This window comes from Podarcis pityusensis (assembly GCF_964106645.2).
Source record: "Podarcis pityusensis genome assembly, chromosome: 7".
Classification (NCBI taxonomy): domain Eukaryota; kingdom Metazoa; phylum Chordata; class Lepidosauria; order Squamata; family Lacertidae; genus Podarcis; species Podarcis pityusensis.
Genome location: NC_138031.1, coordinates 36037440 through 36062689, shown reverse-complemented (window position 1 = coordinate 36062689; position 25250 = coordinate 36037440). Strand labels below are relative to the sequence as shown.

The following is a 25250-nucleotide window of genomic DNA, read 5'->3' as shown; positions in this document are numbered from 1 at the left end:
AGACTTGTAATCTGGGGAACCGGGTTCGCGTCTCCGCTCCTCCACATGCAGCTGCTGGGTGACCTTGGGCTAGTCACACCTCTCTGAAGTCTCTCAGCCTCACTCACCTCATAGAGTGTTTATTGTGGGGGAGGAAGGGAAAGGAAAATGTTAGCCGCTTTGAGACTCCTTCGGGTAGTGATAAAGTGGGATATCAAATCCAAACCCCCTTCTTCTTCTTCTTCTTCTTCTTCTTCTTCTTCTTCTTCTTCTTCTTCTTCTTCTTCTTCTCCTCCTCCTCCTCCTCCTCCTCCTCCTCCTCCTCCTCCTCCTCCTCTATATTTCCAGGCAGCAAGTAAGCAGCACAAAGTCATGGCAGTATCGCTAGGCCCCATCACAAGCTCATGGCCTAATGTGGTGCTATTGTATCACAGCCCTGCTCCACCATGCTAGCCCACCCCTCAATTGTACCAATAAAATTGGGACATCCTGTTTTTTCATGTGAGAGTACGGAACCCAAAGTGTGCTTTCTGTGGAGCTGTGCTCTCACTCCGAAGAAAGCGTGTCTTTTGGGGCTGCAAGCTCGCACACTCAACATGTTGAAAGGAGAGTATGTTAATCTGATGCTCCCACATAGGGGTATTTGTAGGGCCCTGAAGTGGAGAGGTCTCCCACTGGACAACAAGACTTCAGTCATTGGTCCAATGCTTTGTCTGTCTTCCTCCCACCCTAAACCCACAGCGGCGTTACCACAAAATATTGGTATTAGAGGACTGCATTGAGGGGGATCATTCCTGTCCAGCAAGCTGAAATGCTTAGGCAGATGGAACATTTGTAATAGTGTGATGTTGAATTCCACCCAAGTACTTTTTCAAACTGTCTTATGGAGAAATCTGGACCCTTAGAAAGCTGATCAGGGGTTCTCAAAGAGAAGAATGGCTATAACGATGCTTTCTCAAAGACCACGTTACTGATTATCTTCTGCAATATGCAGCCACAGTAGAACCTCTTTGCGCTGGGAACCACATTTTAAGAAGGACATTGGCACACTGGATTGTATCCAGAGGTGGTCAACCAGGATTGGGAGCAGTAGTGACTGGCAGGGTGGCATTGCTTATCTGGCTCTGCTGCTGCACCTGCACCACCCTGAGCTCTCTGCTGCTTTGCTGCTTCTCCTCTTGGTAACCAGCAGCACCGTGTGGTGTGTGGAAGCCAGGTGAGCAGTTGTGCCACCTCACTGGCTGCTACTGGTGGTGAAGAGTTTGGAAAACAAGCCCTATGCAGAACTATTGAAAGAACTGGGTACTTCTACCCTGGAGAATATAAGTTGAAGAGAATATATGATAGCTGCCTTCAAATGTCTGGAGGGTTTTCAGGCAGAGAGATGCTCCCTGTTGCTCCAAAGGAAAGGAACTAGAGCCAATGGATGGAAATTGCAGAGAAGCAGAAACTAGGAACCCACCTGCCAGGGATGTTGTCATTTCATTTTTCATTATAGATCTTGCATTGAGCAGGGGTTGAACTAGATGACCTCCAGTTCCCTTCTAATTCTGCAGTTCTATGATTCTATGAATACTGGGTATGTTTGGGGTCTCACTCTTAGTTGACAATACATACGCCATGTGAACAGAGAGCACCATGTGCAAACTCTCCAACATGCAGCAGTTCCATTGCAATCACATGGGGTTTCATGGGCCAGCAGGATGACACAGAAAGTTTTCCCCTGAAAAGAAAGAGCTTATATCTCATCATTGCAAATTTCAGGAGGGAACTTGGAGGAGAATTGTTGGAAAGATCACTGCAACATTATGAAGAAACCTCATTAGCTCACGTCAAAGTTACCTGGGCTATAGCCTGATGCTCTGGGGTGTGTGGAGCAATTGTGTGGCATGCTTTTAGAGAAGTGGTTTTATTGGTGAAGAAGAAGAAGAGTTTGGATTTGATATCCCGCTTTATCACTACCCGAAGGAATCTCAAAGCGGCTAACATTCTCCTTTCCCTTCCTCCCCCACAACAAACACTCTGTGAGGTGAGTGGGGCTGAGAGACTTCAAAGAAGTGTGACTAGCCCAAGGTCACCCAGCAGCTGCATGTGGAGGAGCAGAGACACAAGCCCGGTTCACCAGATTACGAGTCTACCGCTATTAACCACTACACCACACTGGCTCTCTTGTGCTCTCTGGTGCTTGAATGCTGCTGGCAACAGGTTGAATCATCTTCAGGATGATATAGGAAAAGCCTGAGCTATGACAGCAGGTAAGTTGGCAACAGACTCAGGCAGCTGATCAGCACTGCATGACTCCATTCCTTTGTTCTCCTTGTGGTTTCATGCAAGGTGGAGTAGTTTAGCACTCCTAGTTTAGTGGACTAGGATCAAGGAGACCCAGGTTCAAATCTTCACTTAGTTGCAGATGGAGCTCATAACGTGACCTTGGGCCAGGTACTCTCTCTCTCAATCTAACCTACCAAACAGGGTTGTTGTGTGAGGACAAAACACGAGAACCAGTTCCCACCACCTCAGAAGAAAGGTTAAATGCAAATGTAAGTCAATAAAATACTTGAACAAATTTCTTTAGATTGTTTTGCATCTTTTGGTCTGAATTCTATATGCCGAGATGTACAACTGCTGCACCCATCATACATATATTTAATACATTTGTTTAATTGTAATGTCTATGTGAATTTCACAGTGCTAACTACACTGAAATGCTTTCTAGATCAGAAAGGATTAACACATGAAGTGGTCCCAGGTTTTCACGGATGCCTTTCAGTTTCACTGTAACTGAGTGTTTTCCTGAACAAGTGAAGGTTATAACTGTATATAGAGGAGGGGTATGCACAAAAGGCCCACTCCCAATGCCCCCTGGCATGTGGGCTCCTCTCAGTCAACTTTTGAAAGTCTGAAGGGGGCTTCTGAGCATGTTCAGCTTAAAAGCTTCCTTTCATAAGCGGCTTCTACCCACTTTCAGGTGAACGCAGTAAGAAGACATTTTAGACCTTTGAAATCAATACATGAAGGTTACAGACAGGGAATGAGTGGATCTGGTGCCCAGAGGATGTTGAGGGTGGGACTGGCACACACACATTCATGTTTAGCCCTCCCATGATGAGGCTGAATGCCTGAATGCAGCACAAGATGTGAATGAATTGTTTAGGCTAGTGTGGTTGCATGTCTCCCTGCCTCCCCCCCGTGTGTGTGTGTGTGTGTGTGTGTGTGTGTGTGTGTTGTAGCCATAAAATCTGGATACCTTGGTTCCTAGGGTGTCTGCTGAAGCACTGAACAATTTTCTGCAAATGTTTTGCATCATTTCCAGAAACACTATTGCATGAATTGACGTTTCTGGAAAGAAGTCTATTGTGTGTAACAGCAGGGGTGGGTGGGTTACACTTAATTTCAAAGCCAGTGGTGCAGAGATCTGTCTTATAAATGGAAAAATAATCCCTTTAGAAACAAGGGCTGGCACTATAAAAAGCCTTTTACAGCTGCTGCTGAAGTGAGAAAGAGAATGAATTGTGATTGATTTCAATGGGAGTAGGTTTGGGGGAAAGTAACATTTTATGTCCTTGTAGCAACCCAGCCAACAGTGTCAATTTCCAATTTGACCAAAAGAGGGCTCCAGTGCTTTGATTTAAGCTGCAAGCAAAGGGGTCCTAGACTAGTTGTTTAATTGTGAAAGTAAATCTCCTGATTTGACTCTCCCGGATTTTGTGGGATGTGAATGAGCTGTTTAAAGCCGTACTATAAGGATGATGCTTCCTTGACTGGTCGATGGTAACGGTGGTTCACTCCTGGAAATGAATGCTTTTGCCTAATTGTTCATTATAAGATGAAGCCACCATATTGTACATAGCTTTTCTAAATGGGGTTTTGAACAAAAGTCAGCAGTGCAGTGGGTGCTTTGTGCTTGGGGGAAACAGTTCAAAAGATGGGTTCTTTTTAGCTATTACAAATATCAGTGTGTGCAACAAAGGGGAAGTATACCTGAGCAAAGAGGTTGTAAGGCCACACATTTTAGCCCTGTCTTTGAGGTCACCTGACTCCCCCTCCTGATTGAGGGATAATTTCTGACCCAGGGAGGGTTTATTTCTATATGACCAAGGTCCTCCTCTTCATCAAAAGCTATCTCCCAATGTGTGAGGGGCCAGGAGGGTGAAAACATCATGGGCATAGCCAGGATTGCCTATAGGGGGGCAGGGTCTATGTTTGGGGGGCAGAACTGAGTTATTTGTGACACAGTTGGTCAGTTAGTTAAGTATTTTTATTTAATTAATTGATTTAGGGGTGCAGGGCAGCAGCTGTGCCCATGGGAAACATGTGATCTCAAGGACGGGGCTAAAATAGCATAACCCCACAATCTTTATGCAAGTAACGTGTGAAGAGGGATGTTGCATGTTACCATTGGATGCTCTAAATGTCTTCCATGCACAGAAGAATATTGCACATGTAGAAGAACTACCTCGCTTATGTAATCCACTATGAGATCTTGATATTGGTGAAGATCCACAGTGCTTTCCTGGTTGTAGATAAAAACCCATAGGGCAATCCACAGTGTTTTTGTGCAGCAGTAACCCTACGTGGATTAGTATTGAAAAATCTGCAGATCTCTTTTCCTGTGTCCAAGGTACTACAGATGCACATGTGGATGCATTGGTGATGCATTGTGCCCAGTACATTAGTGATCTGACACCTAAAGTAGTTATCTGACCATATCTAGCAGATGAACAGGAACAAATGATTGTGCAGTCCTTTGACTGAGTTCAGAAACTGAAGGTGCTAGAATCCCTGTGTAAACATAGGAACACAGTAAGTTTCCTTACCCTAGACCAGACCATTTGGTCCATCTAGATCAGAGTGGTCCAAATGTGGCCCAACATGATGCCCCCCAAGCCCTCACACTGCCTTCCCAAAGCTGGGTAGGTGAGGCGCTGGGCTATGCAAAGGAGGCTTGAAGGCTCTGACAGGGTCCTGGAGTCCTCCCACCTCCTTCCCAAAGCCCAGTGCCTTGCTTAGCTGGCTTTGAGAAGGCAGCATGAGGACTGGGGTAGGGGGTGTCCAATTTTGGCCTCACTCCCCCCCCCCCCCCGTGTGACAAGGCTGTGTGCAGCCTGTGGGTTTCATGTGGAAGTACTCTTACGGCCCACTTGATATGACAAGATTGAGCACCTTGTTCTACCTCACGACAAACAGTCTCTCCAGGGTTTCAGAAAGGGTGAATTGTTGGGGATTGAACCTAGGACCTGGGCAGATGCTCTACCACCACTGAGCGATGACTCTTCTCCAAATGGAACTGTTGTCTACTAAGGGTCAAATTAAGCATTATTTGGGAGCACTTTTATCTCCTCTCAGGGAGCTGGAGGTAGCAAGGGTTAGATCTGGGAGAGGGTGAGATGAAAACAGCTTTTTCTAGAGCACTATTTCCCTGACTTTCAAAGCATACAAGCCAGTGTGGTGTAGTGGTTAATGTGTTGGACTGGAAGACAGGATTTGAAGCCCCACCTTGGGCCAGTCACAGCCTCTCAAACCTAACACACCTCACAGGGTTGTTGAGAGGATAATATGAAGAGGAAGGAAATATATGATATTAATAATTAAAAACATAAAGCAACCACATGGGACTGAAAATTAGTATAACCCAACACCCAACCATGGAAGGTCTAATCACAGATCTCCTAGCTATGTCTAGTTGGCCCTGAACAGCATGAGGTACATATCAGAATAAATGCTACATGAAGGATGATTTCTGATCTATACAACATAGTTCAAATTACGCACACACATATGTATAGACAGGTTTAAATGTGTGTGCGCGCGCTTTTAAGCATATGCAATGTTTGTTTCTATTTCCTTCCTCCAGCTAGGATGGTCAGATTAATGCAAAAGAAGTATAAAGCAGATGAATATTGTTATTGAGGGAAGATGAGAAAATATGTCATTTGTTGTGCTATAAAACTGATTACAGTAACAGTGAATTATATTCTACTTTCAGTTGTTGGCTTCGCAGCTGAATATGGCCTCTTTTACCACCTCTGAGTCACTTTTCTGCATGCTAATTTCTTACAGTTTTCATCTAATGGGTGAATGCTATCATGCTGGCATAGTGAATCCCATGAAAATGGTTGAGGAGAGAAGATGTGGACTGCATTGCGATGCACAGGTGCCTAGTGACATACTGGAATTTAGCAATTGATATCACTGATTTTGTTTTGTTTTGTTAAGAACAACCATGCTAACATATTTGTCCAGAATTCAAGTTTTCCATCTTGCCCGGACCTGTAAGAAGATTTTCTTTTACTGTCACTTCCCATATCATTTGCTGATCCACTTGCTTAAATATTGCATGCTGTGGTTCTATCCTGTGCACAGTTAGGCTGCTTAACTCAGATTAACTTCATTGAGATTAAAAGAGCCTCAATGCGCATAGGATTGCAACCTACAAGCACACATTTTATTTTGTGTCATTCTTTGAAGACAAACAGTGTAACAAGGGAGGAGAGAAATCCCAAGGAACAAATTACTATGTGCCTAATGATATAAAAATAATTTGTGCCAGATTTGTTTAAAGCAGAATACATATATATTTGCACATGTGCAACTATGAAACCCAAGCATTCACACTCCAGTCACCTTATAAGGGAAGAATATATCAAATTCCATTGGCGATGGAAAACGTCCTGTGAAATAAAAATGGCCATTGTATGACAATCCTTTAGCCCCTCTGCACTTTTTATGCTTCGGAATGAATGAGGATTTCACCTTGGGAAAAATATAAAATGATCCTCCTTTCAATATAAATGCCTCCCCCAAAAATCAATTTCAATTTCATCTTTGTTTCATCAAAAAGAACAACAAGAAAAAGGATCTACAGGGCAATAAGTAATGGCTACCTGCAGCTTTCTTAATAAATATTTCTGGAGCAGCAAAAAGCTGCAAAATAAAATAAAATAAAATGCATGGAGATGAGTTCCACCCCCCCCCCCGAATTTGACATACCACATGAAAAACATATATAAATAGATTGTCTGGGTTCTGATCCAACCATTTCTTATTCATTTCAATAGTCACTCCCCAGTCATCGTTCTTTATTTTTTCAGAGCTGCTGCTTTTTGGAATGTGCCAGGGATTGTGTGACATTTCAGGAAATGCTATAAATATGCACCCACAGGTACAGTTATACCTTATGCTATAAATTATCCACCCTTTGTGTTCAAATAAACATTACAGCGCCCTTTAGTAGAACCTCCTTATCTCATCTAGGTAGGATCAGAAGGCTCATCAAAGCCCAACTGGATATTTTGCTTCCAATCTTGCTTGAATTATCCATGTTGGAGGCAGGTATTTTTCCTTTCCCTATAATTTCACAAAGTGGAAATGATTTCTTTGTTTCAAGCTCCCTAACTCAGGGCCATCCCTTTCCTTCCCATACCAGGTTATCACTGCGACTTGAACACCGTCTTGCTTTTAATTTCGTCAGGAGAAAAGGAAAAAAATAAAGCAGCGTCCATGATGCCGGAAAGATTCATAATTGAAAACTGCAGCAAGGAGAAATGCATGCAAACCTGTTTTCGTCCTCAGTGATGCAAGCCTTCTCCTTGCAGAGTCAATGTGATGTTAATGTAGGTAAGATAAGTCCATGAGCCATACCATTGTTTGTGTTGTGCTGTTGCGTTATTTGCATCTTTTCACATAATGGTATATAGAAAGTGATCTGGGTGGGGTGGGGGCACCAGCTAAACTGATGGTGTTATATAAAGCTGGCTTTTAATGAAACTGCACACTGGAAATTCTAGTCTCCTGCAGTGGTTTCTGCTTCTCTTTTCTCCGGGGCAGATTGGCTCAGGCTGCACTTTCTTCCCAATCCTATATTCAGGCTAAATGGATTGCAGTTTTAAATGCACTACCCAGTGCTGCTGACTAATACAATTCCAGCCCGATTCCCCCAGCTTCCTCCAGCCCCCTCCCACCACCTTGCATCTTCCGTCAACAAGACACGGACAAGATATCAGGCAGTAATATTGGCGGCGCTTTGCATTTGCTTGATTAAGAAGAATATTCAAGGAGGGAGAATGGAGCAAGCCCCCTGAAACTCACCCACTCCCTGATGTTTGCAGGGGGATGGTTTTCCTACAAGATAAGAAGTGTCAGAAAAGGCAGTAAATTGGAAGGCTTTCAGGGAACGGTGTTTGTGGCTCACTGGCTTCCTCTCCTCCCTTTCTTCTCCCCCCCCCATTCCACCGTAATATTAGCGCTGTATAGATTTAATAATTAGGTGATTGGAGACATTTTGATGATGGGGCAGTTTCTATGATCTGCAAAAGACAGCATCTGTTTTTCTCATGTACCAATTAATTATTGATGCAACTGAAAATGCAATAGACCTTTCTTTTTTTTCTTCCATATGGAAGGAGAAAGGTTGGGTGTTTTAGCAAGATGGAGAGGAAATTATACCATCATGACCTTGAAAGGTGCTGAAAGATGTTGTTGTTGTTGTGTATATATATATATATATATATATATATATATATATATATGTGATAAAAATCAAAGAAGCAAGTAAATACCTTGTTTCTTTCTTGCCTTTGCTGCTTCAGCCAAGAAGGGCCTTGCAACGAAATAATCATATTTGTCATTGTTTTTTTTACTTCCAACCTTTATTTTTATTAGCTTTAAAAATTTTTTTTAAAAAATGGTATGGTCCTACTCACTGTTTCATACACCAGCTTCATCCCAGTGACTCTTCAAGTGAACAGCCTTCTCCTTCGTGAAAACCATTCAAAATATATGGGTTTCTGTTTTGGGGTTTAATTGTGATCCAATTCATGAGCCCAGGCAAAATGACCCAAATCAGAGGGGCTTTCTAAAGTTACCTGAAGAGGAATGTCATTTGCTGGGAATCACACAATGTGATTTCTCACTATTGTGTCAACCATTTTCATGTGTCTGACATCCTCTGAAGATTTTAAATTCCTTTAACAAACTAAACAACCCTTCCCCCGCTCAGAGCCCATGTATACATGTTATGCATTTATATAAGGGTCACAGCTTGTAATCACCTACTTTGCCATTGGCGATTAATCTGAAAAAGATCGAATAATTCACTGCCCCATGCCATTCACATATCGCTTGCTACCATCTGTTCTTCTCAGCAGCAGTAAATGATGGGTAATTAACTCAGTGCCTTTGTCTTTCCCTCGCTGAATGTCTGACACATATATATTTGGTTTTCTCCCTCTCTCCCTCTCTCTCCCTGTTTGGGATGGGAAGAAGAAAAGGAAGATGTGAGGGAAAGAAATGAAGGATGCTGCCTGTACCTGACCTGAGCAAAATAAAAACTCAAAGCAAAAATACGTTGCAAAGGAATAAGCAGAACTCCCGCCACCCTCCCTCCCCCCACCAATGCTAAACCTAAGAAGGGGAACATATTGCATGACCTTTCACTCTCCTTAATATCAAAAGAAAAGAGGAGTTACGGTGGAGAATGGCTGCTTCGAATGCAAGCCACCTTCTCTAAAGCTCCGAGGTCAAGGTCAAGATGGAGCCATGAAGAAAAGGCTTCACAAGCCCCTCTTGTCAGTCTGAGTGTGAAGCGGGAACATAAAAGGGAGGCCATATGCAGGGGACATCACACCGCTTGCCTTCTGAGGTAGAAATCTCTCAAATTGTTTTTGCTAAGGTGGCGTGGGCATTATATCAAGGGACCCAGTGTCGAGGAAAGATGGATGTGCATATACTGAAGGTGTGCATGGGCCCCCAGATTCACCTTGTATCTTTGTACTTGCCCTTTTTAAAAAAAAAAAAAATAAAAAATAGAAATCTGACCTGTTTTGAAGTCTCTCTGTGCTCTCTCCTCTTCAATATGTGTTTTGGATTCCAAGCTGCTCTGTATAAAATGAAGCTCTGTCCTCATTTACTATAATAGGGAATCTAAACACGGTGATGACTTTTGTCTCATTTGGTCAAAGTGGATAAAATTTACAGGCACAAGAACCCATCCAGAGTTAATTAATCCTACCAAACTTCAGACAAATAGGCCCAGGGCTTTATTTGGGGGGGAATTAAAACAGATTCATTTTCCTCCTTAATTCTGTATTGGAAGGGTGAGTGAGGGGTTGTCCCATCTATTTCTTAGCTAAAAATAATTGGGAAGTGGATGAATGGTGTTTATTCTTCCTTTTTCATTTTTTAAAACCATTGCAGCTTCACACCAGCCTTTTCTTTCTGCTTGTGTCTGCTGGTAGGTCTTAAAGGCCTCTGATATACCTTACAACATGAAGAGCTCTATATATATATATATATATATATATATATATATATATATATATATTATTCAGAACAACAGGGCGACCCAAGGCTTTGTGGAGGCTCTGGTCTTACTGGAGGGGAAGTTGTTGACAGCACACTTCTACTCAGGAATGTGGAAAGACACCCTCCCCTTAATTCACCTCATTATTCACACCACACATGAAGCCACTGTACATCCCTAGAATTTACAGTGCTTTGTTTCTATTGTTGTTGTTGTTGTTGTTGCTGTTATCCGTCTTTCATCATAAGGTTCCTGAGTGAGTTACAACAATTACAATGCAATATTAAAAACAGTTTTGAACAATTTACAATAATAGAAACAAGGTGGATCCTAAAAAGCAAGGATAAATATTTACATAGCACTTATATTGCACATTAGACTACAAATCACCCTTCAAATGTGTGTGTGTGTGTGTGTGTGTGTGAGAGAGAGAGAGAGAGAGAGAGAGAGCGCTCTTTGGTTTCTTGGAAGAAGAGTAGCCTAAAATTATAAGAAAGGAAGGGAGAAAAATGATAACTTTCTAAGCAGGTGTGTATAACTTCTTTACTGTACTTATTTGTGGAAAAAGAGCAGTGGGATCTCCTTTACCTGAGGTGTGTGCTACATTTCACAGGGATGAAAATAAAATCCACTGCAATAGCAATGAGAGGCCCATCAGGAAGAGCTAACACCTTGACTTAGCTGACATCTGTGGCCAATTTACCATTGACCAAAATAGCACAAAGAGCTCAGCCAGGTGTCCACAAACACAGCATGAAAGAAATAGGCCATCTGCAACTGTTTGTCTCCTAGCATCAGCCTGTGAACGTGGAGGTTCTATTGTGGCTCGTAAAATCTATTCTCCATGAAAGCATGAGATGGTCCAGCAAAGCTTTGTGAAGCAGTTTGCCCCATGATGCAAAACATGGATCAAGTTGCACACCATTTCTTAATTTGCTGGAGAATGTGAGGCTGTGGGAAGCTGTCATCTTGGTGGGAATTATGTGGCAAGTGCCAATTGTATGGAATATACAAAGTTGCCTTAAACCAAGTCAGTCCATTGGACTATCTAGCTGAGTATTGGCTGTACCAACAATGAGGAACCTGTGGTCCTCTCCAAGCTTCTGGAATATAACATCATCCCTGACTGCTGGCAAGGTTGGCTGGAGCTGATGGGAGCTGGAATCTGACAACATCTGGAGGGCTACAGGTTTCCCATCAGTTAGTCTACACTGACTGGCAGTGACCCTCCAGGGGTTTCAGAAAACAGTGTTTCTCAGTTATCTGTGGAGTCACCAGGGAATGAACCTCAAACCTTCTGGATGCAAAGCATGTGTTCTGCCATTGTGTTATGCTCCTTCCATTTATTCTGCCATCACTTGGCTGAGGCTATTCATAGGGAGAGGCTGTAAATGTTTGTGCAATTGCAGTTTCTTGAAAAAGATCAACCTAAAAATCTCAACATATAAAGCTAGCAGCAACTTAGGATGTGATAATCCTCCACTGACAACTGAATGCTAAAACGATTAAACATAGCATGCATGTAGATGTCAGTGTTGGACTGGGGTGCATAAATTATGCTGCAATCATGTATAAAGTGTATTGCATAGGAGGCCAAACCAGAGAGGGTCTAGAGCCATGGTTCCCAATGTTGGGCACATGCCCCACAGGGGGCAATTTGATTTTTAAGGGAGGGCAATTTGAGAATGAGTTATAACACTGAGTGGCCTTTTAGGCTTCCTCCATGTGAATAGGAGATCACTTTTTGAATAATAAGAATTATATGCCATGGGGGTGGAGGCATGAGGATTTTAGAGATGCTTAGGTGGGGCATGGCCAAAAAAAGGTTGGGAACCACTGTTCTAGAGATACACAGTGGCTTCACTTTGAAAGAAGAACAGCAGAAGTGAACAGATAAGAGTAACCAAACCACTTGTGTTAGCTATCACAGTGGCTTGTGATTCTATTACACATTCCCAGGGTAGACCCATCCTGTTTTGCTGCCTGAATCAAAATGGGAAGGTCCCCCACCCCACCCAGATGAAGCCTCACTTACTGGGGTCACATGGTGGCAGCGGCTTCCGGTGAGATCTCATGGAATTCTTGCTTCTCCAGCTGTGTTGGCAGGGACAGGCCAGCCCTGCACGGTTTGCTACTGGATTTTCCTCACTGGATCATGACTAATTGTCTTTTTAACAGAGTAGCTGTACCCATTTCCAGCAGCCAGCCTTCTAACGCAAACCATTACAGCAAAGCCATGTTTGCAATGCAGAGGAAAACAGAGCATGATAGTTTGCACCGGACATTTCAAGTTATGGGCTGTGCATACCTTGCTTCTGTATTGATGAAACGTGTACTTTTACGATAAGCATGACAAAGGCTTCTGAAACATATTTACTGTCCTGTAATCCGACAGTTGCATTGTTTCCACTCTGCCTGTTAGCTGCACTTTTCCTAAGCACACTATCATGCATAAGGAGACTGGACAGAAGTTCCCGTAGCCAACATCCCAGTATTTCTCTCCCCACCCGCAAGAAGCATAGTAATTATCAGAGAAAAGGAAGGGATAATTTCCTCTCCTAAGCCACGTGCCACATCTCTAGCTGCAGTGCAGACTTCTCTACTGCATAGGCATCCTGTGCCAGATTTGCATGCGCTTGGAGCTGCGTGAAATGGCTCAGATCGAGGCAAGAATTTTCCCTGCCATCTTGTCCTCAAAGAGGTTCTTATCCTTAGAACACATGGACCCAAGCAAGAAAAATGAATATGCTATATGGCCCTGCAGGAAACTAATAGACTATTCTGTGATCAAACAACATAACAAATTTGATTAGCCTGTCTACATCTGTATTCCTTTTCCAATGAAATAAAGCCCTTAATATGGGTTGCCAAACAAAATTGTCCTATTTTGCCATTCATTAAATTCAGGACTGTCCTGGATTATATCCCTTCCACCCTGCAACCTTGCCGGGATTTTTCTTCTGCAGTGGATTTTTCTACCAAGCTCTGCAGTTTTTGTGTGTTCTGTTTTTGTTTTTGCTGGTGAAACAATTGATAAGTAATAAAAGGATGTTTGTACAAATTGCACTTTTAATGGAAAAGAGATGTATCACACTGAAGTGGAAACCTAATGCAGCTCCTCACAGCCAGGAGACAGGCTGCAGGAGTGAGAACAATAATTCCCTCGGAGAAAGCAATGCACTGTACTTTTCACTGAGTCAGTACAGAGCATTTCTGATGACCTGGCATCTTTTCAATGAAAGAAAGGAATGGTAGCACAGAAGATTAATGGACTGCAGAGAGACGCTACAATCGGTGATGTGGAGTAGCTCAGGATTTTTTTATTTTACTCATTGGCTATACTGTGCAAGGCTGGTATCATCATCAGTATTACTGACGAGAGGGAGGGGTTGAGAGCTTTCACAAATGTGTGTTATTTTTGAAATTTGTTTTTTTTTTTTTTAAAAAAGAATAACTGGAATTTAGTGACAGATAGGTAGCCGTGTTGGTCTGCCATAGTCAAAATAAAAAAATCCTTCCAGTAGCACCTTTAAGACCAACTAAGTTAGTTCTTGGTATGAGCTTTCGTGTGCACACGAAAGCTCATACCAAGAACTAACTTAGTTGGTCTTAAAGGTGCTACTGGAAGGATTTTTTTATTTGGAATTTAGTGGTAGACTTGGGCAAATCTATCAGTTTTGGTTTCTCTCATTTGTCATTTTTCCTATCTTAAATTCATTTCTACATCAGTTTGCAACCCCCCCCTCCACCATGGACATTCACAAGAAGTTTAGTGCGACTTTATCCTAATGCACACATCCTTATGTGCACCTTTGCCTAATGTACACATTTTTGTGGGGGGGGGGGATTATTGGTTTGTTTTTCTTTTATTATGTTCTCATTTTGTATTTTTGTTTTGTGAACTGCTCTGTGATCTTCGGATGAAGGGTGATCTACACATTTGATAAATAATAATAATTTTTGCAAAGCAATTTTGAAAAAAATATAACGCATTTTGTATATGATTTTACTGATATATGCATTTACAGTATATGCACTCTTTAGTATATGCATTTTCGTACATATTACTTGGCTGAAGAACAGCATCTCAAAATTCAGACAAGTGCGGATTTCAAAAGATGGCTGCGTTTCAGTTCATGTATTGTTTTAGAAATACATGTGAAAGGTAAAGGTAAAGGACCCCTGGACAGTTAAGTCCAGTCAAAGGTGACTATGGGGTGCAGCGCTCATCTTGCTTTCAAGCTGAGGGAGCTGGTGTTTGTCCACAGACTGCTTTCCGGGTCATGTGGCCAGCATGACTAAACCGCTTCTGGTGCAATGGAACACTGTGACAAAAACCAAGGTGCACGGAAATCCCATTTGCATTCCCGCCACAGTGGTAGCTATTTATCTACTAGCACTGACATGCTTTTGAACTGCTAGGTTGGCAGAAGCTGGGGCAGAGCAACAGGAACTCACCCCATCACATGGATTCAAACTGCTGGCCTTCTGATCAGCAAGCCCAAGAGGCTCAGTGATTTAGACCACAGCACCACCCACATCCCCATGTCTTCTTATTTGGTGATTAATGTGTAGATATCAGGAACCATGGGCATAATCCCAGTTCCTCCCCTCTGTGTTCATGCTTAAATATCTGAAAATGACTTGTCAAGTGAGAAAGGTAATTTTAACCCAGTAAACAGCAGAATGAATTAAAAACACACCACCAGTCCTCATGAATTGGAGACAAAAGTTTAAAAAGATATGGGAAGCCCAGAAACAAGTAAACAGAAGGAGACATTGGACAGCATATTTCGGGGCTAGGTCCACAATCCCAATTGTGTTTGTGGAACATCTAAAAAAGGGCTATGGAGAATGGGATTACAATATGTTTCCTGCACCCCATGATAAATCTGAATCAACTCATTGTGTTGCTGCTACCAAAGGGCATTGTACAAATGACCGAATAAGTGAGATCTTTTAGTAAAAAATGGTTGTTGTAAATGGATAGTTGAGTAAGGGAGGAAGCCAGAGAAGTAGGAAGACTTGGGCTGTACTCATGTGTAATCAAGGCAGGATTCAGAGAAGGGATATGAGGCATCTTCTACCTGATTGAAAATAAGTAGAATGGGACGAGATGCTGCAACAGCGTCATCCTCCCCCACCTCACCCTTGTGCAGATGGTGACCACAGAATCCAATCAGGGATCATGTTAGGCTGCCATCTGGCTCCTCGGCTGTGACACTAGTTCCATGCATGGATTCTCTGGGGTGGTTGAAAATGGGGATAAACAACTGGTCTGCTCCAGAGGAACAGATCTATAGGGAAGGGGCCTGAACAGTTCTACCATGGTATCGTTTCAGTGAGATGAACTGGCCAGGGTTACCAATCACAGGTAAGAGCTGCATGTACAAGCAGCTGCATGGGTATAGGGCTCTTTTACAGTAATGCTGAGCATGTGTCTGCTGGGGGCATTTGTGTTGAGTGCACTGATTTTGGGAGGCGTGGACTCAGGAATTGACTTAACACATTATAAGGAGGGGATGTCATGTGAATTTCCCTTATGGAATTTGGGTAATGAACAGAGAAAAGAGGCGTCACTGTGAAAGTGCTCACAGAGAGGACTATAGCCACCTGCTTACCTGGGAGTAAGCCCCACTGAACTTACCAAGGGTTACTTCTGAGTACACATCTATAGGGTTACACTGTAAAGCATTTGTATTTGAAACATATATGATAGTTCTTTGTAATGCACATGTGTGTTTAAACATTTTACTGGATACTTTGATGCATAGTAGAATGATCTTACATCTTCCACATCTATAGAAATTTAATTGGGGTGGTAGAATGTAAGAGGTGTGCCCAAAGACATGCTCATATCCAGTGAGGGTACAATCTATGTACCAGTGTACACAAATAGTTGAGATGTACAAATACAATAAGTGTACGTTGTACATTGTAACTCTCCAATGGCCTTACTTCACTCCCAAAGGCACACTCTGCCATTTGTCTCTTTAGACAGTTTCCCAAACAAACACTCATTCACACAAGCTTTTGTATGTACAGGAAACATCTTGTACTCAGTGTAATATGTCAGGTTGAGTTTGAATTCATTGGGCTGGATCAGGAAAAGAGCAAGAGGAATTCTGCCTGAGCAATAGGGTTTCCCTACCTGCCTACACAATAGCCCTCTCTGTCCCTAGAGGTCACTCCTGAAGGTTAAGGGATGGAGAAATCAGAATAATTTAGTAGAGCTTCCTTTTGTGAGTACAAGAATCTTTGTGTATAGGAGAATAAAAAGCAATCATGCAAAATTATTTAATCTACTGTAGTTCTCACAAAACAGTTATATTAATATATAGTCATATATGTATCTGTGTCTATTGATCGATACATCTATCTATAGTGGCATACATAAACAGGAGTACACATTTAAGCATATATGGCAAAAGGAATATTGCACTGACTGATGAAATCTTTTACAATGTAATATAAAAATTCAATTTAGCAACTGTCTTTTGAAAGTACTTCAATAACACTACTTTCTTGCTGCTAGTGAATGAGGGAATGGGTGAAATATAAGATATTTTTGTGTAATATTTTCAGTGTTATCACTTGATCACGTCCTCTGCAATAACACATTTTTAACAAGGAAAATATGTCTTTGGAATATAAATGCTGTTATTGCCATTTTAGGTGGAGGTCTTTTGTGAAACAAAAATATTTTCTGCTTGCATCAGGATTCCAGGTTGGCCTTCAGCAAGTGTGATACAGTGAATCGGTAAAAGCATCCTTTGGTGAGAAAGCTTATCCCTGTACAGCTTCACGCTGCATAGGAAAGAGGGTGAGAGTGTTATAAATAGGGTGCTTCTCATGCATAGTGATTTCTCTCCATGCTTCTGCAGATGTGCAAAATCAAGATTTAGAGAGCTCAGCTGATGCTTGGCAGGTTTTTTTTTTCTTTTTTTAAATTGCCACCCCCTTTTCTTCACTGCTCTTGATGTACTGACGCCTCTGCTTGTTCTGATGGCTGATTCAGATCACTTATTCCATCAGCCTCACACATGTGATGTTGATGTAGGTGCAGGGAGGCAGGATTCTGTGATGCCAGCAAACAGGAGATGGAAACAGCCAATGAAAGGTGTCTCTCAGGGAGTTCTGGCTGCTGGGGAGAGAATAAAAGAAAGCAAATTCTCGATTAGCTTCTACCTCTCTCGGAGCAGTTTGATAGACAAATTCAAAAGCACGCTTCTTTAAAAAAGAAAAGGGTTTTTGTTTTGTTTTAAAAACGAGAGATTCAAGCCATCTGAGGATTAGTCCACCTGCAAAGGAGTAGCAGGGTTGGGCAATGGAGGACTGTAATGCCCCTGATTTTTCAGCTTATATGCTTTAATTGTGTCTTGTGTTAAGACTATGAGGAAATTAAAGACCATTTTCAGAGCTGGCTGCATTATAGACAATTATATGAGATGTATAAGGAAGACAATAAAAAAGGGTTTAGCTACACGATCTCTAGATTTCAGAAGGAGGTTATAGAAGAAGAAGCGAAGCTGCTGAAGAAAGCATATAGTATTCTGCTAGAATGGGAAACAAAAGATGAGGAGGTCAAATCAGTTCTGATCAAATGGGCACAAGATATAGGACATAATATACAATTTGAGGACTGGGAAAAGTTGTGGAAGGTGGTTTTGAAATTTACAGATTGTTCTCTCTTGAAAGAAAATTATATAAAAATGATGCATAGATGGTATATTACACCAGTACAAATGGCAAAAATGTACAAAACCGGGTCAAATACATGTTGGAAATGTAAAGAAAAAGAAGGTACTTTGTACCATATGTGGTGGGAATGCAAAGAAGTTAAAAAATTTTGGGAGATGATATATAATGAATGGGGAAAAAATGTTTAAAATGACATTTGTGAAGAAGTCAGAAGCATTTTTGTTAGGGATTTTAGGACGAGACCTGCCAAAAAAACCAAAGAACTTATTTATGTACGCAACAACAGTGGCAAGAGTCTTGTTAGCACAAGGATGGAAGAATGAGGAAATCCCAACGAAAGAACAATGGCAAGAAAAACTGATGAGTTATGCGGAGGTGGCAAAGTTGACGCATAAATTACGCGAGAAGGACAATTGTGACTTTAAGGAAGAATGGGAACTTTTTACAAACTATCAAAAAAAAAACAACAAAATGATTTGGGCTCCTTGCCAGGTTTTGAATAAACATCCACAAATTTATTAGTAGAATAGATGACAGATAAGGCAATGATATGTACCATATGTACAAACAAATCAGAGAGGGGAGCTGAGGGAAGTCCTTAGGGGGGTGGGAGAGGGAGGGAAGGGGTGGAATAAAAAAGGGGAGGAAATGTAATTGGTTATTTCGATTGATAATTTGTTTTGCTAAAATTGTTTAATAATAATAATAATAATAATAATAATAATAATAATTGTGTCTTGCATTCTTCCTGAACTATTGACAAAATGATTAAAGGGGAATGTTATCTCCCCACCTCATCTCTCTGACTTGGAAGTATGAGAAACAAGTAATACAAATTTTGCAGGCATCCTTTCCCTCTTCTCCCACATCCAGGCTACCTGGGTTTATTTCATTTGCTCTCATTGTTAATATATTTAAATTGCAGACTACGAGGGAGGTACAGATGCTGACTGAGGAGAGGTGTGGGTCGATTTGCTAGCAGTGTATTTTAAGCGCCAGTGAAAACAAGATACTTGCAAACACCACCAATTAACCTGTAACATTAAGCACATAATTTAAAAAAAGATGCAGTGGAAGGTGTTTGTGTATGATAGGCTATCACTATTATCTCCTAGGAAAAATACGGATAATAGCAAAATATTCCATGTGTATTTAAAATCCCAGTTTTACATAATCCTTAATTACAGGAGATTTGCATTGCTTGCCAAAACTGGTAATGTTAATTATTTTCAAAAAGCTTTTCCCTTCAGCTCATGTTTGACTATAACTTTGAATGTGGCATCTGTGTGAAAATATACACAACATGGAGTTGGTTTTATCATTAATTGATCAAGAGAATAGTTTGGACTACGCAGAAGCATCAAACACATTGGCAAAAGCTAGCTGGTGAAGCATCTCGGATTTGAAAGGCCTGCTTGAAGGATACGGTTTTTCAAAGACACTTGGAAGGCAGAATGGATGACTCATGCTGAACCTCTCTTGGAAAGCCATTCCATGGGGCAGGGTCTACTAAAGGGGGGGAACTTGGGTGTAGAACATCTACCTTACATGTAGAAGGTCCCAGGTTCAACCCTTGACATCTCTAGGTAGGGCTGGGAATGTTCTGACCCCTCTGCACCTGAAACCTTGGAGAGCTCCTACCAGTCAGTGTAGACAATAATGAGCTAGATGTCCCAATGGCCTGACATGGTATATAAAGCAGCTATCTATGTTCCTAAAGGCTTGGTCCTTGGTAAAGGGCAGCTGGACCTCAGAAGCTGACCTTTTGATGGGATATTTGGAGCGCTGTCCAGTTCCAGTCCAGTTTAAAGACAAAGAAGACTAAGACAGGAGAGCAAGAGATCTTGAAACTGCACTTCAGTTGCACTCAGATAGCAGACTGAGTATGCACACAGCTCATTTGGTCACTGTGAGATGTATTATATTTCTAATTAAATTATAACAAACATTTATAAGTTTCTGTTTGTTTGTTTGTTTGTTTGTTTGTTTTTGTTTGTTTGATATCCTGCCTTTCTCCCAGTGCAGGACCCCAGCAGTTCACAACATGAATTATAAGTGTATGCAGCTAGAAAATACACCAATCAGTTATAAATATTAAAATAAACACAGGCAGATAAGTTACAATAATAAAAAGAGCCTTGAATCAAACCAATTTAAAACAACAACGAGAAGAAAATATGAAACAAGCATCAATAAAAGACCCTGGCTGCAACAGAAAGTTAGTGGTCAAAGGTTTATCTTTGGCTGACGGTGAGAGGGGACCAGGCTAGAAGAGACTTCTACAATCTGGGAGCAACCGCTGAGAAGGCTCTCTCAACTTCTTACCAAATGTGCCTGTGAGAGTGGGTGAGGGGGGAAACAAGGGAAAGGCCCCACAGAAGATCTCAAAACTAGGGCAGACTCATAAAGTGGTATATGTTCACAAACCTTTAGTCTTCTTGTTTGGTGATTAATTTCCTGCTTTTGGGAGGTGCAGAAGTGGTGACCCTAGGAATGCGAGAAGTAAGAGCAACCATATATTAGTAATGTTGGAATTGTCATCCTGTTTCTCTGAGGTTAAAGGCCACCTCATAAATTGTCCTCCCCACCTCCTCAACTAATGTGGATATTAATCTTCATCTAGGGGGAAAATGTGACAATGGGATCCTGAATGTTCATCGTTTTCTGAAAATCTAAAGCTTTCTTAGGATCATAGGAAGCTGCCTCACACTGTGTCAGACCACTGACACCTTACCTAAGTGTTGTCTACACTGGCTGGCAGCAGCTGAACAGGGTTTCAGACAGGGGATTCTCTCAGTCCTATCTGAAGATGCATATTTACAACTGTGACAGTAAAACACAGCTGCAGAATATTGCAGTTGATACAGTTTTCTCACTGTGAAAATTGCACAAGAAAGGAAGACCCGGAAGCAAGGGGGTGCCATTGTTCTCTTTAACCCATGCGTAAGACGGGCAAACACTTGCCTTTGTCAAATGATTAAAGAAAGAGTCTGCAACTTGCATGTTTGTCAACATAAACAAAATCAAATGATTGCTCAGCGGGAAGGAGCCCCAGGAAATCCAAAGATTTTTTAATTTTTTTTTTACTAATTAGGACAATAATACTGTCTGCTTAATGATTACTTTGCACTGGCTGCTATCAAGCAATGGCAGAATGGCACTTTCAATCCAGTGCCATGGAACATCGGACAAACTTTGACAAATCTTCTGGTATCATTTTTACAACAAGGAAGAGAAATTTAGTCTAGAAGGTTAAAGCAAAGTTGACTTTTCTATCCCATTTCCACCTGTAAAGTTTAGTTTAAAAATTACTATGCTAATAAGCATCACTCATGAATTTCCATTAGCTTCTTGTCCACTCTTAGGAATTTAAAATGATTTGCAAGAATGTAGGTAGATCACCTTCAATACTCCCTCCCCTTCTGGAGAATGCGATTACTCATTTTATTTTATTTTATTTATAAGATTTCTTACATGAGTCAAGAAACAAAAAGGTAGACCAGCAGGAGTTGGCTGTAACTCTAACTCTGACACTGATTGCTAGAGTTGTATCTTCTTGTCAGTTCATGTTTAAATATAACTTCTGTTTTAATTTTCTGTGGTGGTGTTGTGTCGTGCACTTAAGCCACAAATAAAGTCAAAACAAATATTATTTATGTAAGCAAAGCATGCCCAACAACTGTGGCATCATTCAGTAATTTGTTCCAGGCCAAGTCTTATCTGCTTGCCTTATTTTCTGACTGAGCCAACCCTGTCACTAGGCAGAGTGAGATGACCACCTCAGGAGCCAGATGCTAGGATGGGAATGTGGACTATGCCCCTTCCCCAGTAATCTAGTGTGGAAGTGAGGTGCTCAAGTTCTCTCTGTGTACCTAAAGCTCTCAAGTTACCTAGGGGTAAAAAGAATATTTGTCAAGATATTGTGAACCTAAGTATGACAGGTTTCTGTGGGTTGAAGAAAACTGAAAGGGTAAACAAATTAAGATCATCTAAAGTTATCCTCACCTCTTTTCAGCAACCAGCTATATTGAACAATCATTGTAGCTAAAAGAGGGATTTTGAGAAGGCTGCTTAAGCATGAAAAGTGTGTGATTGATAAAGGCATAGATCACTATCACCTTTGAACAAGCACGTGAGCTTTGCCCAGTACATAATGGGATTTGCTAGTGCTTCATTCTATAGCACTGATGTTGAAAGCGAGGGGGAAATTAAGAACCATTAAAAAGATATGGCATTTTGAATTTTCTAGTTGTCCTGCTTTCTGGTAGATACTGCTTTTTAAATAAACTGACTTATTTATGTTAAGTCTCAGAAACCTTAAAGTTATTGGGGGCAGGCAGGCAGGCAATCTTTTCAAATTATTCTCTTCTTTTGCTCTTCTCTAAACCTCCTGACAGATTCACTATCATAAATAAATGGGACCCCTCCCCACAATAACTTTAGCATGGTAAGGGAAAGGACTTGGTTTACTCAGTCTAATGATCTCTGGCAGGCAAGCAGCCTGATAAGCAGCAATGACTCTCTGTCAGTTTTATGTATGTTTACTTACAAGAAAAACACATCCAGAGAACGTCTTTCCACCTGCTCACATTAACAGTAGTTGATCAGTCTGAATCATCGTCCCTCCCCTCAACAGGAAGGATGCCAAAATCCCGCCTTTCTTCTCCTTCCCTTTCATTGTTCTCTGAGCTTCTCCAGTCTCCTAGTACAGGGACTGAATGCCTGGCCTGCCTCCTCATAAGACACAGCCTCAGACTCTGGCTTATCTGCTGGCTGCCTGGCAATGCTCTGGCCACCTTCCATCTCTCCCTCTCCTTGGGAGCTAACAGTGTCTTCCTTTTCTAGACTGTGACAGCCAGCTCTCATTTGCAGAGTCAGTCCCTTGCTCGCTTATCTCGATTTTTGAGGCCGACTCTTCCGCTGCACCCTGGGGGGCCAACGTTCCTGACACCCAGCATGGTAAGCCAAACCATGGTTTAGTGGGCCACCTCAATGTGTGGGCTCTCATAGAAGAGCTTGCAGCTGCTTTGCTCCTCTCCACTCCTTGTCTTCAGAATAAAACTTGGCTGCAGCTCACAGTTAGGGAGCTTTTCAGATCATAATTCCAGTGGAGCAGAGCAAGATGGAAAAGTAAACTACAACATTTCATTAAATTCCAACACAAATAAACAGCAACATTGACCATTACCTATTCATTAGATTTAATTAGAAATAAATTAGGTCATGTTGTACAAATTAAAATTCTGTAGAATAGTTTCAGAATAAACCTTTTAAAAATAATAATAATGATGAATGAATTAACTTCCTCTAGTGTAGGATTACTTTTTATATACTCAGTTTTTGAGGTTGTTTCCAGTTTGGCATTGTCAGGAATGTATGTATCATTAGATGCTTATAGACATTTGCAGCAGCTGAGTTTATCAAGTAATTTGCAGTCCTGTTTCAACATTAAACTGTTATTTTTTTTAAAAAAAACACACCACACAGTCATGTTTAACTATATATGGATGTACTTTCTCACAAAATGTACATTTCTGAACTATGTTCCATCAAAGTATGCATTTCTAAAATTATTCTATCATAAAATAGATATATTTAAAGTATATGCATTTTTTATGCTTTTGAGCCCAGAATGGCACCACAAGATTAAGAGAAGTGAGAAATCAACAAAATGAAGGCATTTTTATTTACTCAGTGTTATGGAAGGTGCAGATCAGGTCAGTTCATACGGATTTGCAAAAAAATGAATTTTTCAAGCAACCCTACTTATATTTCATCATCACAGTAAAAGTGTTTCCAAATACTCTATGCTATAACCTCAAAATATTCATCAAAATGGCCGTGATTCTGCATTGCAGGAAGTTGGGCTAGATGATCCTTTGTGTCACTTATAACTCCACAATTCTATGATTCTATGATATTCCAAAAAAATAGTTCAAACGTATTGCTTGAAACCATAGGTCATTTCAATGTTAAAAAACACAATAAAACAGATGGAACAGATATAATGCAGCAAATGTGTTGAGAAATAAAGCAGAAATAATCATAGATCAATGAAAATAATAATCAAAACCTGGGAGTTGAACCTTCAGATGGTAAAGTTGCCAACTCTAGCTAAGGCAGCTGTTTACCTCGATTTAAATCTCCATCAGACCATTTTCTGATTTCACTATTGAACATAGCTAAACATACAAAACCAAAATTGAAATAATGGAGACAATCAGGCTTCTCCAGTAGTATATTTTACATTTGCCTTGTAAAATTTGGCTTGTGTGTTGGCTTTCAATATGTTCTGGGAGCTGAGTTGCTAATGTAGGTCATCATAATTTGGCATAGAAGCCACTGTCATTGTGAAATGTTGCAATGAAAAACATGTAGACGGAGCCTTCAATGCATACAGATATCTTTTCTCCACCCATAGTAACTGATGGATGCCTCTGAAGTTTTTGTATATATACATATCCTACCGTAGAAATTGTATAAATAGTACTACTGAAGAAAATATCTTCAAAAAGAGAAATAGATTCTGTTTTAGCCTTGCTTAAACATGTTAGAATGTACTGACAAGGTCTCTGTATTTCATTCAGAGCATCATTGCTCCTGCAGGCATCTTGGGATGTTTGCAGTTGTTTGGGTGAAAATTACAGAACAGATGCCATTTTCTAGAGGGTGAAAACCACTTCTTTGATATTCTAGTTACACAAGAGTGTTTGTATTTAAATGCAAGCTAAACACAATGAAGAGTGTTAGTGCAATAAATGTTTTAAATACAATAGAAGAAGTTGTGCAAGTGGAAGTCCAAATGATTTAAGATGAGAATGTACTCTTCAGAAAGGATTGCAGCTTTCATATTTTGGTGTTTGATCCAAGGCCACATCTGCATTACACATTTAATGCTGCATAATGACACTATAAACAATCATGGCTTCCCCCAAAGAGGCCTAGGAATTACAGTTCACTGAAGGTACTGTGAGTTGTTAGGAGACCCCTATCCCCCTCACAGAACTACAATTCCCAGAGTTCCCTGGGAAGAGGAATTGATTGTAAAGCCAGTCTGAGAAGTAAAGCAGTATGGTACTGCTTTAAATGGACTTTGGGCTCATTCATACGTCTGTTTGTGACATAATTTCTAGGCACAGATCCATGATTTCCAGACACAGACCAGAGAGGTTTTTTAAAAAACAAACAAACAAATAAACAAAAAAATCCTGTCACTTCCCCTGAATCAGAACAAACATTTGGGTTTTCAGCAGATTGACGTTTGTTTCAA

At 41.0% G+C, this 25250-nt stretch overlaps 1 long non-coding RNA gene across 2 annotated transcripts in view; it reads right to left on the bottom strand.

Moving 5' to 3' along the window:
- Positions 1-16581: 16581 nt before the first annotated feature.
- The window catches only part of LOC308481381, a 277693-nt gene continuing 269024 nt past the window's right edge, over positions 16582-25250 (bottom strand). For both annotated transcript variants that reach the window (XR_013988610.1, XR_013988611.1), the window contains exons 5-6: positions 20408-20467; positions 16582-17423 (exon numbers count right to left, since the gene is read on the bottom strand). This is a non-coding gene — a long non-coding RNA (uncharacterized lncRNA). The remainder of the gene's footprint in view (positions 17424-20407; positions 20468-25250) is intronic.